This window comes from Vulpes vulpes, chromosome 7 (assembly GCF_048418805.1).
Source record: "Vulpes vulpes isolate BD-2025 chromosome 7, VulVul3, whole genome shotgun sequence".
Classification (NCBI taxonomy): domain Eukaryota; kingdom Metazoa; phylum Chordata; class Mammalia; order Carnivora; family Canidae; genus Vulpes; species Vulpes vulpes.
Window position 1 is genome coordinate 18,407,582 of NC_132786.1, and position 13,995 is coordinate 18,421,576.

The window sequence follows — 13,995 nt, forward strand, 5'->3', positions numbered from 1 at the left end:
ATCCAACAGTACATTGAGAAGTTACTCACGGTGACCAGGTGGCATTTATCCCTGGGACGCAAGGCTGGGTCTACACTCGTCAAACACTCCATGTGACTGATCAGATCTGCAAGAGAAAAAACGAGAACCAGGTGATCGTCTCAATAGATCCAGAGAAAGCATTTGAAAAAATACGGCATCCATTCCTGATCCAAACGCTTCAGAGTATAGGGATAGAGGGAACGTTCCTCAGCATCTTCAAAGCCGTCTACGAAAAGCCCACAGAAAATTATCATTCCCAAGGGGGAAACACTGGGAGCCTTTCCCCAAAGAAGATGAGGAAGGAGACATGGATGTCCACTCTCACCACTGCTATTCAACATAACACTAGACATCGTAGCCTCAGCATCAGGCAACAAAAAGAAATAAAAGGCATTCAAATCGGCCTAGAACACGTCAAACTCTCCCTCTTCGCAGATGACATGATACCGTACACCTAGAAAACCCAAAAGACTCCACCCCAAGACTGCTAGAACTTATACAGCAAATTCGGCAGTGTGGCAGGGTACAAAATCAATGCCCAGAAGTCAGTGGCCTTTCTAGACGCTAATGATGAGACTGATGAAAGAGAAATTAAGGAGTCAACCCCATTTACGATGGCACCCAAAAGCATGAGCTACCTAGGAATAAACCTAACGAAAGAGGTAAAGGATCTCAACCCGAAAAACGACAGAACACGTCTGAAAGAGACTGAGGAAGACAAAGAGATGGCTAACTATTCCATGCTCATGGATCCGAAGAATGAATATTGGGAAAACGTCAACGTGGGCAATTTACACAATTAACGCAATCACGATCAAAAATACCACGGACTCTCTTCAGAGAGCTGGAACAGATCATTGGAAGATTTGTGTGGAATCAGAAAGGACCCCGAATGGCCACGGGAATAGTAGCCAAGAAAACCACAGCGGGGGGCAGCACAATGCCGGATTTCGGGTTGCGCTGCAAAGCTGTGCTCACCAAGACAGTGTGGTACAGGCACAAAAACAGACACAGCCACCAATGGAACAGAAGAGGAATCCAGAAGTGGACCCTCAACTCGTCTGGTCAAGACCATATATTCGACCAAGCAGGAAAGACCATCCACTGGAAAAAAGACAAGTCTCCTCCATAAATGCCACTGGAAACGCTGGACAGCCACATGCAGAGGAGGGAAACTGGACCACTGACTCACACCAGACACAAAGATAAACTCAAAATGGATGAAAGATCTAAATGTGAGAGGAGATTCCATTAGAACCCTGGGGGAGAACACAGGCAACGCCCATCCAAAAGTTGGCCACAGCAACTTCTTGCAAGATACACCCATGAAGCCCAGAGAAACAAAAGGAAAGATGAACTACTGGGACTTCACCAGGATGAGAAGTTTCCGCACAGCCAAAGAGACACTCAACAAAACCAACAGACCATCTCCAGAATGGGAGAAGCTTTGTGCAATTGACCCTTCAGATAAAGGGCCAGCATCCGAGATCTCGAAAGAACCTATTCAACTCCACAGCAGAGAAACCAACCATCCAATCCGGAAATGGGCAAAAGACACCAATGGAAACGGCACAGAGCAAGACACAAACGTGGCCGACAAGCCCATGAGAAAGTGCCCACATCACTGTATTTCCATCAGGCAAATACAGGTCAAAGCCACAACGAGATCCCACCTCACAGCGGTGAGAATGGGCAGCACTGGCCAGACAGGAAACACCAAACCCTGGACAGGATGCGCAGAAAGGGGAACGCTTCAAAATTCAACAGTGTCAGAGGGAGCCCTACTCACCTGATAGGGACCAAGGCGGGGGGCGGGCTCCCGGCCAGGCTGGGGCACTCAGGAGGCACCTGAGAGCTGGGAGGAAGAGCCAGGGCCTTCGGGGGCTCCCGGGGCCCAGCAGCCCAGGCCCTCAAGCCGCCGCCCCAAGGCCGTGCCCTGACGGTGGACGGTGCCTGCACCCTAAGCCCTCTGAGCGCCCGCGCATGGGTTCCGCGGCACCTCCCTGAGCCCCGGGGGAGGGGCCCCGCACCCTCCCTGAGCCGCCCGGAGGAGGCCCCACCGCCACCCCCTCCACCAACAGGTCCCGCCCCGCCTCCCCCGAGGCCCGCTGTCCCCCGCGCGGTCCCTCCCAGACACTCGCCGCGCCACACGCAAGGGCCAGATGCCTCTGGCACAGCCACCCCGGGGCCCCTCACACCTCCCGGGGCCCACGCCGACCTGCGCGCCGGGGCCGAGGCCTGCAGAGCCGCTGCCGGGAGCCCGCAGCGCCGGGAACCGCGGGCCTGGAGCGGCGGCGCAGCCACGCAACCTCCTGCCACAGGGATGGTCGGGTCGTGTCGGGTCAACGCATCGGGGTCCAGCTCCTCCCGCGGCCACCCCTTGGCCCCCTTCGGGTCACGCTCGGGGTCAGGTGCTGGGCAGGCTCCAGGCCGCGCCCCCTGCACAGAGGCCCGCCCTCCGGGGAGCCTAGAGGGGCCCCCTAGGTCTGTTGGCCATCTGCATATCTTTTTTTTTTTTAATTTATTCATGAGAGACACACAGAGAGAGAGGCAGTGACACAGGCAGAGGGAGAAGCAAGCTCCATGCGGGGAGCCCGAAGTGGGACTCGATCCGGAGTCTCCAGGATCATACCCTGGGCACTAAGCTGCTGACCTACCGGAGCTGCCCCATCTGTATATCTTTCTTTGAAGAGTGTCTATTCAGGTCCCATGCCCATTTTTTAATTGGATTATTTTTGGGGGGTTTTTGGTATTGAGTTGTATAAGCTCCTTATACTTTTAGAATATTATTTATATATAATTTATTATTGTTTATATTATTTATATATTTATTTTTAATATTATAAATTATATATTACTTATATATTTAATTATATATTTAAAGGAGATGAAATGAGTGGGAAAGATCAGAACGGGAGACAGAACATGAAAGACTCCTAACTCTGGGAAACGAACTAGGGATGGTGGAAGGGGAGAAGGGCGGGGGGTGGGGGGCACTGAGTGACTGGGTGGCGGGCACTGAGGGCAGCACTTGACGGGATGAGCACTGGGTGTTATTCTGTATATTGGCAAACTGAACACCAATAAAAAATAAATTTATTATTTAAAAAAAATTAAATTAAATTAAATATAATAGATTTGAGACTGAAAAAATAAAAAAATTAAAAAAAGAAATGTTGAAAAGGTTAACCAAAACCAGAGGCACCGCAATGCATACTTGCAATCATCAAGACAGTATGGGTACGGGCACAAAAATAGACACATAAATCAATGGAACAAAATAGGGAACTCAGAAATGGACCCTCATCTCTGTGGTTAACTAATCTTCAAATGAGGAAAGAATATCCAATGGAATAAAGACAGTTTCTTCAAAAAATGGTGTTGGGAAAATTGGACAGCTATGTGCAAAAGAATGAAAACAGGCCCGCTTTTTAGACCATACACAAAAATAAACTCAAAATGGATTAAAGACCTAATGTGAGACCGGAAACCATAAAAAAATCCTACAAGAGAGTACAGGCAGTAATTTCTCTGACATCAACCCCAACAATATTTTTCTAAGGTATGTCTCCTGAGGCAAAGAAAACAAAAGCAAAAATAAATTATTGAGATTACATCATAATAAAAAGCTTGTGGGGGATCCCTGGGTGGCGCAGCGGTTTGGCGCCTGCCTTTGGCCCAGGGCATGATCCTGGAGACCCGGGATTGAATCCCACATCGGGCTCCCGGTGCATGGAGCCTGCTTCTCCCTCTGCCTGTGTCTCTGCCTCTCTCTCTCTCTCTGTGACTATCATAAATAAAAAAAATTTTAAAAAATAAATAAATAAATAAAAATAAAAAGCTTGTGTACATCAGAGCAAACAATCAACAAAACTGAAAGGCAATGTAGGGAATGGGAGAAGATATTTGTAAACAACATACCTGATACAGGGTTAGTATCCAAAATATAAGACCTCAATACAGAAAGAAAGAAAGAAAGAAAGAAAGAAAGAAAGAAAGAAAGAGAAAAGAAAAGAAAAAGAAGAAAGAAAGAAAGAAAGAAAGAAAGAAAGAAAGAAAGAAAGAAAGAAAGAAAGAAAGAAATCCAATTAAAAAATGGGCAGAAGAGATGAACGGACATTTCTCCAAAGAAGACATCCAGATAGCCAATAGACACATGAAAAGATGCTCCATGTCACTCATCATCAGGTAAACAGACACCAGTATCACATTAAGATATTATTTCACACCTGTCAGAATGGCTAAAATCAAAACCACAAGTGTTGACGAGGATGTAGAGGAAAAAGGGACATTTGTGCTCTGTTGGTGGGAATAGCTAACTGTGGAACACAGTATGGAGGTTGTTTAAAAATTTTGAAACAGAATTACCCTATGATCCAGTAATTCTACTACCGGATATTTACCCAAACAACTCAAAAACATTAATTTGAAAGGATACAAGGAACTCTACATTTACTGAAGCATTATTTACAATAGCCAAATTATAGAAGCAGCCCAAGTGTCCATCAATCAACAAATGGATAAAGAGGAGGTGGTGTGTACACCTGTACACACACACGAAAATTACTCAGCCATAAAAAGAATGAAGCTTGCCATTTGCAATAACATGGATGGGATCTGGAGGTTATAATGCTAAGTGAAAGAAGTCAGAGGAAGACAAATTATCATATGATTTCACTTGTGAAATTTAAGAAAACAAATGAAGAAAAAAAGGAGAGGCAAACCAAAAAACAGACTCAACTATAGAGAACAAACTGATGGCTACCAGAAAGAGATGAGTAGGGGGTGGGTGAAATAGCTGATAGATATTAAAGAGTATACTTATCATGATGAGCACTGAATAATGTATAGAAACGCTGAATCACTATATTGTACACCTGAAACTAATATAACACAGTATGTTAACTATACTGGAATTAAAATTTAAAAATGAAAAAAGAATTCCCTGCAGAACATCCTGCCTATTGTTTTCCTGCTAAAAGATCTCTTGGCATTAATATCAAGACTCAACAGCATGGTATTGGTGTAATAACAAACTGATCGATGGAACAGAAAGCCCTAAAATAAACCCAGACATACGTGGACAACTGATATTTGACAAAGGCAGTGCAGTAGGAGAAAGGATGGCTTTTTTGACAGCAGTGGTGGAAAAATTAAATATCCACAAGTAAAATGAACTTGGATCCATACCTCATATCACACATGAAAATTAACTCAAAATGGATCATAGATCTAAATGTAAAACTTAAAGCTTGGAAACTTCAAGAGGAAAACATGTTAGGTAAAGATTTCTTAATACCAAACAAAAGAAAAATTCATACAAGATAAGTTGGACTTCACTAAAAAGGGAATTGGGGCTCCTTAGAGAAAAACCAAGGCTGTATCAGTAAAAGTAGAAGATAAGCCTAGAAACTATCTGGTTTGCCAGAAAGTTAGAAGTATTCAACAATCAATAGGTGTATGTCAAAGGACAAGATTTCAACTTGAAGGGGTTCCTACTGCCCAAATTGGAACAATGTGGTTATCAAAATAATGAAAGGAATGGTTCATAATATAACAAAATTTCACAAGCCCACAGTAATAAATGGAAAAGGAAAGTCTCATTCATACAGTACAGTATCAGCTAATAAGCTGAGAGGGACAGAAAAATCACCATTTTGCAACATCACAATAATAAATGATGAAGGGAAGAATCAGCAGTGGATGCTATCTACAGTTTTTGGGAACAGAACACTGACAGAGACCCAAAGTATCTCACAGGAAGTTATTAATTACAAAGGGGGAAAAGTGGAGAAATCTGGCAGTTCAAACTAGTGATGAAAGCCAAACAACAGCAATGGGACAAGAGGACATCATGGTTTCCTAATGTAAAGCACTGAAGGGGACACATTACTTTTGCCAAAAATGATGAATAAGGAGAGAAATCAAACATTAAGTCTGAAAAAACAACATTTGACAGAAATAATTATTAACTACCTCAAGGAACTGGGATAAGTAGGAGTGGCCAGTAAGAAGCTGAGACAGTGCTCAAGAATATAACAGCAGCAGATGTCATAAATATGATACAAAATAGCCACTACTGCTAAGGCTAGGACAGAGTCCCCAAGGAAGAATTTTCCCTTCAGAGCTCAATAGTCAGACCTTGTTAGAAAAGATAACAGCCATCACTCACACTTTGGTGCTGTACCAGTGGGATTTGCTGGAAATTCACCCTCTGGAACTTGTCCACAAATCTATTCCATAGTACTTGCTGGCAATCTGTTTCTATACAAATGTATAGAAAACTATCAAAATATTTTTATCCTTCAAAAAAGGCTGTAATGAGCTATTACTACATATCATCTTTAGGACCAAATCAGAATGGATGACATTATCTAGCAGTGCACGGATGGAGAGCAACTGGGTCTGTCAGGCATTGATGATAGGAATGTGATTTAGAGGAAAATTTGCAATCTCTTATGAAGTTAAAAATATACTTCCCATACCATCCAGCAATTACTTCCTAGATATTTTACTCAGGAGAAATGACTACTGATATATTCAATAGTGTGGATGATGATAATAAACAGTGTCCACCCCGTATACTTGTTATGCAGATTAAATGACTTAATATATGTAACAAGTTGAGAACAGTGCATAACACATGAATACAATTTAAGTACTACCTGTTTGCTTTTTTTATTGTTTTTATTGGACATTAGCACAAGTTTTCATTGGAAACTTTCTAGTAGTACTTATAAGAATGAATAACATGGAAGGAAATGGAAACTTTTGGTGGGCAGAGCAGAACTAGAGAATGTATATTATAAGATGTAAGAAGCACTAGAGTAAGAATTTTTTTCTCTCTTGTTCACTGATATAGGCCAAGTATCCCAAATAAAGTCTGGCATAGAGAAGTCAATAGATGTTTGTTGAGTTGAATCAGCATGGACATGAAGATACAATTCCCGCATGTCCAACACTTATGAAAATTAAACATTCCATTACATGTGAACATCTACAGCTCAACATGTAATGCACATGGGAATAGAATTTGAAATTATTTCATGAACTACTGTCCCAAACTTGAAAAATGAAATCTGCATGAAGTAGATAATTTGCAAGTAGGAAAAAAGGCTACAAAAGGCCTTGATGATAAGCCAAAGTCATCTGATAAGACTAAAAGAAGATGGCAATAATTTACCTTAGTTGAGAAAAAATGGGAGGAAATGGAAAAACTCTAAGGAAACAAGTTTTTGTTGATCAGGGAATTCCTTAGTTCTACTCTATGAGGAACGTATCACACTGAACCTTGCACAGTTAAACTTGACAAAATTTGGTTTCATCTTCCTCCCTTCCTCTTTGCTAGCCTATATGGTTAAAAGATGACCAATATGAATGGAAGTTCACGAAATGATTATCATGAAAACTAAACTTTTAATTCTGCCTTGGGCGTCCATATACAGCTTGCTTTAAAGTCTTAGGAACACCTTTTTACATGAGCAGAATGGCTTTACATAATGGCCCCAGATGCTTCATTACAAAAGAGATAATGTACCTTCTTCAACACCTCAAGCTGAGCATCCCTGACTGCTCCTCAGTGAGTGAGCCAATTATGTCAGTTAATGGGAAAGGGACTAGAGCAAGTTGCTACTATCATGTGATTCTGTTTACTTTCCTGTGATACTTCCTATGAAAAGGAACTTTACAGCATTGTTCTACCTTTTCTATTCTCCCATTAGTCTGTTTTGCCTGAGACACATATTCTTACTCTTTAGGTTATCATGAACTGTTGGTGAGACCATGGCTGATTTGCAAGACTGACTTGCACACTGAACTCAACTTGATTTTGTAAACAGCTAATGCAAAGAGAGATATTCTGGGTCTAAGCAATTCTCTATTCAAAACTCTTGTGCATTCAGGCAAAACTGAATTCCCAATCTTGGTATGTTGTGAGTCTATAATTTTAGAAGAGATGCAGGGGTGTGGGCCTTGATGAATGCAAGTTAATATGGCCATGCATATTACCTGTCTTTTCACCCAACTGATCTCTCATTGGAGAGTTCATGAAATAGGACAGTACATGGGAAAAACGGGGCCAGAGTGAAGAAACGGAGCTGAAGGAAACAATGTCTAAGAGTGAAACGTGAAATCTCTAAAAAGTGAAATGCTTTCGCTATGCTGTAATGGAAGATGAACTAAAATTTGATCAATAAGCAATCTTAAAGGCCACTTCTAAAAGAACACTCCTCTTATATTAGTTCAGTGATACAGAAGACTAAATATAAAATAACTGTGAAAATATAAGAACATAATGATAGATACTAAATTAGTTGTCCCTTCCCAGTAGCATGAATAAAGAGCTATTAACCATAAATTGCAATGGAATTACCTATTGGATGACAAAACCCCTAATATAAAGAGGTTTTAGATCCGTTTCCTAAACTGACTACTAGTAATTATTCCTATAGAAAAACAGATTTATTCCTAAACATCGGCAGTGAACTATGTCAGAGTAAACTACTTTTTTCTTCAGGTTAAAATAAATTCTAAAAAATACCTCAAAAGGTTCATAGTTATCTGGAAAATCCAATTTAAGTGCATAATCTTGATATCAATAAATTTAACCTATTGTGATAGGTTTATGTAGTACACAATTTAAATTAGCAATGCATACTTAATTAAACTGTTTCATATGTAGTTATAAAAAGGTGAAGATGAAATCATCAAATATGAAAGAAAATAGTAGTATCAATAAAGATATTTTATTTTTATTTTTTAAAGATATTTTAAATATTACACAAAAAGTCTATATATTGGTATGTGTACGTGTGTGTTTATATAATTTTTTGCATAAGCATAAGCATACATATGTGCATATATGTGCATATATATACTTATTACATAAACAGGTAGAATGTGAAGGATTTTAAGAGGAAACTATAAAGAAGAAGAAATAGAGTATTGCTTATCCTCAGACTCAAAAGACTGTTATTTTACATAGGTTCACTAATTTAATCTGTAGCTCATCTAGGGAAGTATCCACAATATGCCTTTAACCTTATGATGTAACCAAAAGTCCCTTTAAAAAACAAATAAAAACAAGGCTTAGATAATAAAAGCCAGGTTCTACTTGACAATATTTCATGTAGTTCTGATGAATTTTTAAAAAGATGTTCATTTAGACATGTACCTTGCTAAAAGTTGAGCATCTTGATTTTTATGACATTTAAATATTAGAATTATCATGTATATTTGGCACAGACGGTAAATGCTTACTGAGTATTGACTTGGGTCTTGGGTATTTTGAATGGTTGAGTTTCTGAGTTGATAAGTTGGACAACTGAGTTGATAAGTTGTCCTTATTAAAAAGGACAAAGGTGTGTGTATATATATATATACACATATATATATATTATGGGTTTCTGAAATTTTAATGACATATTTACACTATTCAGCTAACATTCCATTTATTTTTTTGACTATTAATATGAAATCTTCCTTTATTATAGCACATTATTTATATCCTGGTTGCTCTTATTATTGCCCAAAGGTAGTAGAAAATAAAAATTCAGTTAAATTAATGTTAAGCAATAAAATTTATAATAACTATGAATAAATACAAAGATCAGCAGCTGGTTTACAAAGATGGGCAATAAAATGTTGAACGTCCAAAACATATGAACATAAGGGGTGGCAGTAGGAGGCAGGTAGTGATTAAATATGGGATGGCTGAGGTTAGCTTTTAGTTTGTGTAGAACATTGGACCTTTTTTTCTTCCGGTAGAAATTTCCTCTATGAATAGAATAATTATCAAAATGATACATTTCACATGATGGGGCCCCTTGTAGCAAATTTACATTATTTAATTTTGATGTACTGAAATTATTGCTAGAGCTTCTGAAAAGGATCTGATTTAAAGATGAAGGAATAAGTTAGGAAATAGGAAATCTGGGTCCATTACTGGACAGCTAAATTGAAGAACTGATATAATTTCATTTTTATAAGTTTACTGATGAATCATATAAGCTTTCTTTCAGGATAATATCTGATCATTCAGAACTGTAAACCTTACAAACCTTCATTAACCTAACGAAGCTTTTAGTATCATAGAAACTTGCAGTATTTTAACCTGACTTGAAGGAATACATTCTGATTAATATTTAGAATAAAACAAATTGTGCTTTCATGATTCCACTCTATGTGTCTCACTATTCTAAACTTCCTTTTCCAGATTCTGTATTCCACCCAACCCCACTTACTACACCTCATCAGAATTCAAATATATGTACAGTTCACACATATATATACCTTAACATACCTTTTTCCATGAAATGTGACAATGTTATGATCACAATGCACATCTACCACTTGAACCTAATCCGTATTTTTGACCTAAGAAATCCTATCCATTAACTTTTCCTTTTTCTTGATATTATACCATTAAGAATAATCAGTAAGAGAATCAACCCCACGTTCAGCACTGTGAGGTGAATACCAAAATGAAATAGTATCTGTATAACAGCCAATCAACCAACAATGTCAACGAACAACCATTTTTGACAGCAAGAAGAAATGCATGCTATGATTTATTTATTGGCAATGGTTTCCAGAATGTACTATATCCACCTCAAGGATGCATAAGTTACTTTACTGGGGTAGAAAAAGAGAGTATTAGAATTATTTTATTATTTTTTACCTTTAAGTTTTCTACTTTTCGTTTCCTGTAATACCTTTATTAAACATGAACAGAGAATCATGATATATTACAGATATATCGTCATATATTTTTTAACTGGTTGAAGAATATGACACCAAAAAAATGTTGAAGACTTTTAGGAAAGCATGTTAGGGAGTTTAACTGAAAACTAGAATTGAATATAGAGAAAATGTTGGGTTAAGTGCTTATCAGAGTGGTTTAACTATCAACTTTATCATGTGAGTGGGGTATCTGCTACAGTTCTCACTTACATTTCTAAAAATTTGTATCAGCAGGAAACAGATGTACACTTCAGGAGGTAGCCAAGGAAAATGTAATACGAGAACTACTTATACAGGAGTCAATAGAGTTTAGATAAAACAAGGAATAGTTGGTTGTACACTGGGCTAGTAATCAGCGGTTAAGTCATCACTATTCCTAGACCTTAAATAGAAAGGGAGAAGGCAATTATATGAGCTCATAAAAAAATACCTTTTTGCAGAGGGTCACCTGACAGAGACTGTGGCCTTTTTTGGGGACAGATGATGTCTACTCTCCAAGGAAGAACCAAGGGAGTAGATATCTTGACTTTACTTTTTGCCAACCTCCAAACTCTTCCTGGTTCCTCCCATTGGCCGGATCCAATCTGAAGCCAGAGAAGGAAGTGCACAGATGTAGTCCATACAGGACAGCCTCCTTGGCATTGAGAAAGAGAGCGGAGTGTGGATATGCAAGAAAAAATTGAAAATTTCCTGCATTCCACTCCTCTTTATTCTTGGCATCTTTTCTTTTCCAGACGAAAAAAAGGTGTCTCTAATACAAGGGATACATGAATCCCATCACCTACTATAACCTTATGACCTGATGTCAGTTCAGTCATATTCCCAAATAAAATCTATAATGTTGGCAAACCTCAGTATGCCAGCTTTATGTAAGATAATCTAGGGGGAAAAGTGAGAGAAGAAATTCTCAATTAACATAAAATATAGCTGCCATAGTCCCGTAACTTGTGTAACCTCTCATAGGACCTTAAATGACAATTCTATATTCTTCTAGCTACATCCATTCAATGTGTATTCTAAGCTCTGTCAGTGACTGGGCTATAGTATTCTTTATCTGGTGATATGATCTTGTGGTATAAGCCTTTGATTGCTTCTGCCTTGATTGGATTGCTTCATTCTTCTGTTACCTGACCTTTTATAGAAGTGAGGCAATCCAGAGAAACCTCTAGGTTCTAGAAAGGGTTCTTGCCTCCATTGTGCGGCAGCAATCTGATTTCCTATTGTTAAATAACATCAGTCACCTCAACCATGATTGTAGTCCCTTTCTCTGCCAGTAAGTTTAAGAGCTTGAGGGGTTTACGATGGCCCGAGGGCATACTTACTTTCCAATTTAACAGAGATTGTGTTGTCTAGGGGAAGCATTTCTTCTGTGTAAACTAGGGCACTTCTACCTATTTGCTGAAAGAAGCTACTCTCACTGCCTTCCTTGGTTTCTGGATTTGTGCATTTTGACAGCAGGAGAGATGGCATGTGTTGGATAATGGTGTAAGGTCTGTAACATCTGGTGGGACGCCATCCCAGATCCACAAGATTTTGTCTCCCGAAAGATGCTACAACAGTCTTTAGCAGATTATTCCATTCTATCAGATCTGCTACTTGTAGATGTTGAGACCAGTGGATTTTGGGGTAAGCCCATGGACACATTTCTTTTGTTGCAAACTACTTCCCTTTGTCTGAGGTAAGATTACGTCAGATCCAAAGAAAATAAGGATTTTGTAAGCCTACATACAAGTCATGATGCTGACAGAATTGTGACCAAAGAAGAAAGATTCCGTATATGTCTCTTCCTGCAAGAAAACATATTTCCCCATAGTGATAAAAGGAGTCAAGTAGAAACAATGTCATACCAGTTAGACAGAAGGTGCCATATGAAATGCTTTGTGTTGTCTTCTGCTATCAGCACACTGGTTGGCCATAACTGTATCAACTGTAAAGAGAATTGTGTGTGTGTGTGTGTGTGTGTGTGTGTGTGTGTGTGTGTGTGTGTGAAGAGAATTTCATGTTGTCAAACCTGGCCCCTTGTGTTATCCTGGCCTACTAGTATCTTTCCCATTGAGAAAACACTTGGATTAATGAAAATGAAGACTAATAGCTATAGAATAGGTAATTTTGTGCGTCTGATTATTGAGGTCCCTCTGCAGCGTCAGCCTTCTCTAAAAGATTAAATGGGACATGAATATCCATATTTTATGCTCTTTCGAAGGGGACCACTCCTATACTTTATCAGAACTTCTTGTCATCAACTTTTTTTTTTTTTCAATTGGGTTCTTTTAAGTCCCTTACCAGTGGCGCAACTTGTCAGCTACTGCTCGAGGATTACTGTAGATCACGACCTCAAGCTCTCTCTCCCTTTATGCTGCATGGGTTGTAGGGCATGGGTAAAATGGGTATATTTTCACAAACTTGGTGAATCACAGGTGTGATGATAGATCAAATGCTGGGAGTTTATCATTTTGTATCTTAGGAACAATTTATATTAAGTATTAGGCTATGTAAGGGGCTTCTTTAAAATGACCATTGTTATGGCGCCTGGGTGACTCAGCTGATTAAACATCTGACTTCTGCTCAGGTCATGATCTCAGGGTCCTGGGATAGAGCCCTGTGCCAGGTCACACTCAGTGGGGAGTCTCCTTCTCCCTCTCCTCTCTCTCTCTGCCCCTCCCCTCGCTCATGCTCTGTCTCTCAAATAAGTAAAATCCTAAAATAAAATAAATAAAATGACCATTTTTCTACTTGAAATGTGCCTTAACAGAGGGCTTCCCAAAGCAGCTGACAGCCTAAATTGTTGCTTTTGCTTCCGAAGTGTTTTTTTGTTGTTGTTGTTGTTTTGTTTTGTTTTTTTGGCAGTGTAGGCAGAGGTTGGAGATGGGATTTCCTACTTAAAGCTCAAACTAAAGCTATTACTAGAGCCATTGCAAGTTGAGGGTCTTTTAAATAATTTTAATGAGGAAGCTCATTCTTAATGTAGAAGGAAGTAATTTCATATTTCAGCATTATTTATTACCTCAGCGAACACTTTAAACGCTGGGCCAGTTGTTTCCAGGAAACATTTATGACTCTACCATGTGCCAAACAACCTCTTACTGTACGTAAGAATAGCCCTAGCTTAATAGATGTGTACAATGTTTTTGAAGGACGATTAATGAAAACAAAGTCAAACACTTTATACTAATATAGGAATTTGCTTTTTTCCTGAAAAGAAACCAAGGACTTTGCTACTTGTCTTTTCTCAGC

General features: G+C 39.2%; 1 protein-coding gene across 11 annotated transcripts in view; it reads right to left on the reverse strand.

Annotated features, from left to right (window-relative positions):
- The window catches only part of LOC140599793 (adenylate cyclase type 1-like), a 531,081-nt gene that overhangs the window by 350,657 nt on the left and 166,429 nt on the right, over positions 1-13,995 (reverse strand). For all 11 annotated transcript variants that reach the window (XM_072765007.1, XM_072765009.1, XM_072765008.1 and 8 more), the window contains one exon: positions 30-106. The gene's annotated coding sequence lies outside the window, so the exon portion shown is untranslated. The remainder of the gene's footprint in view (positions 1-29; positions 107-13,995) is intronic.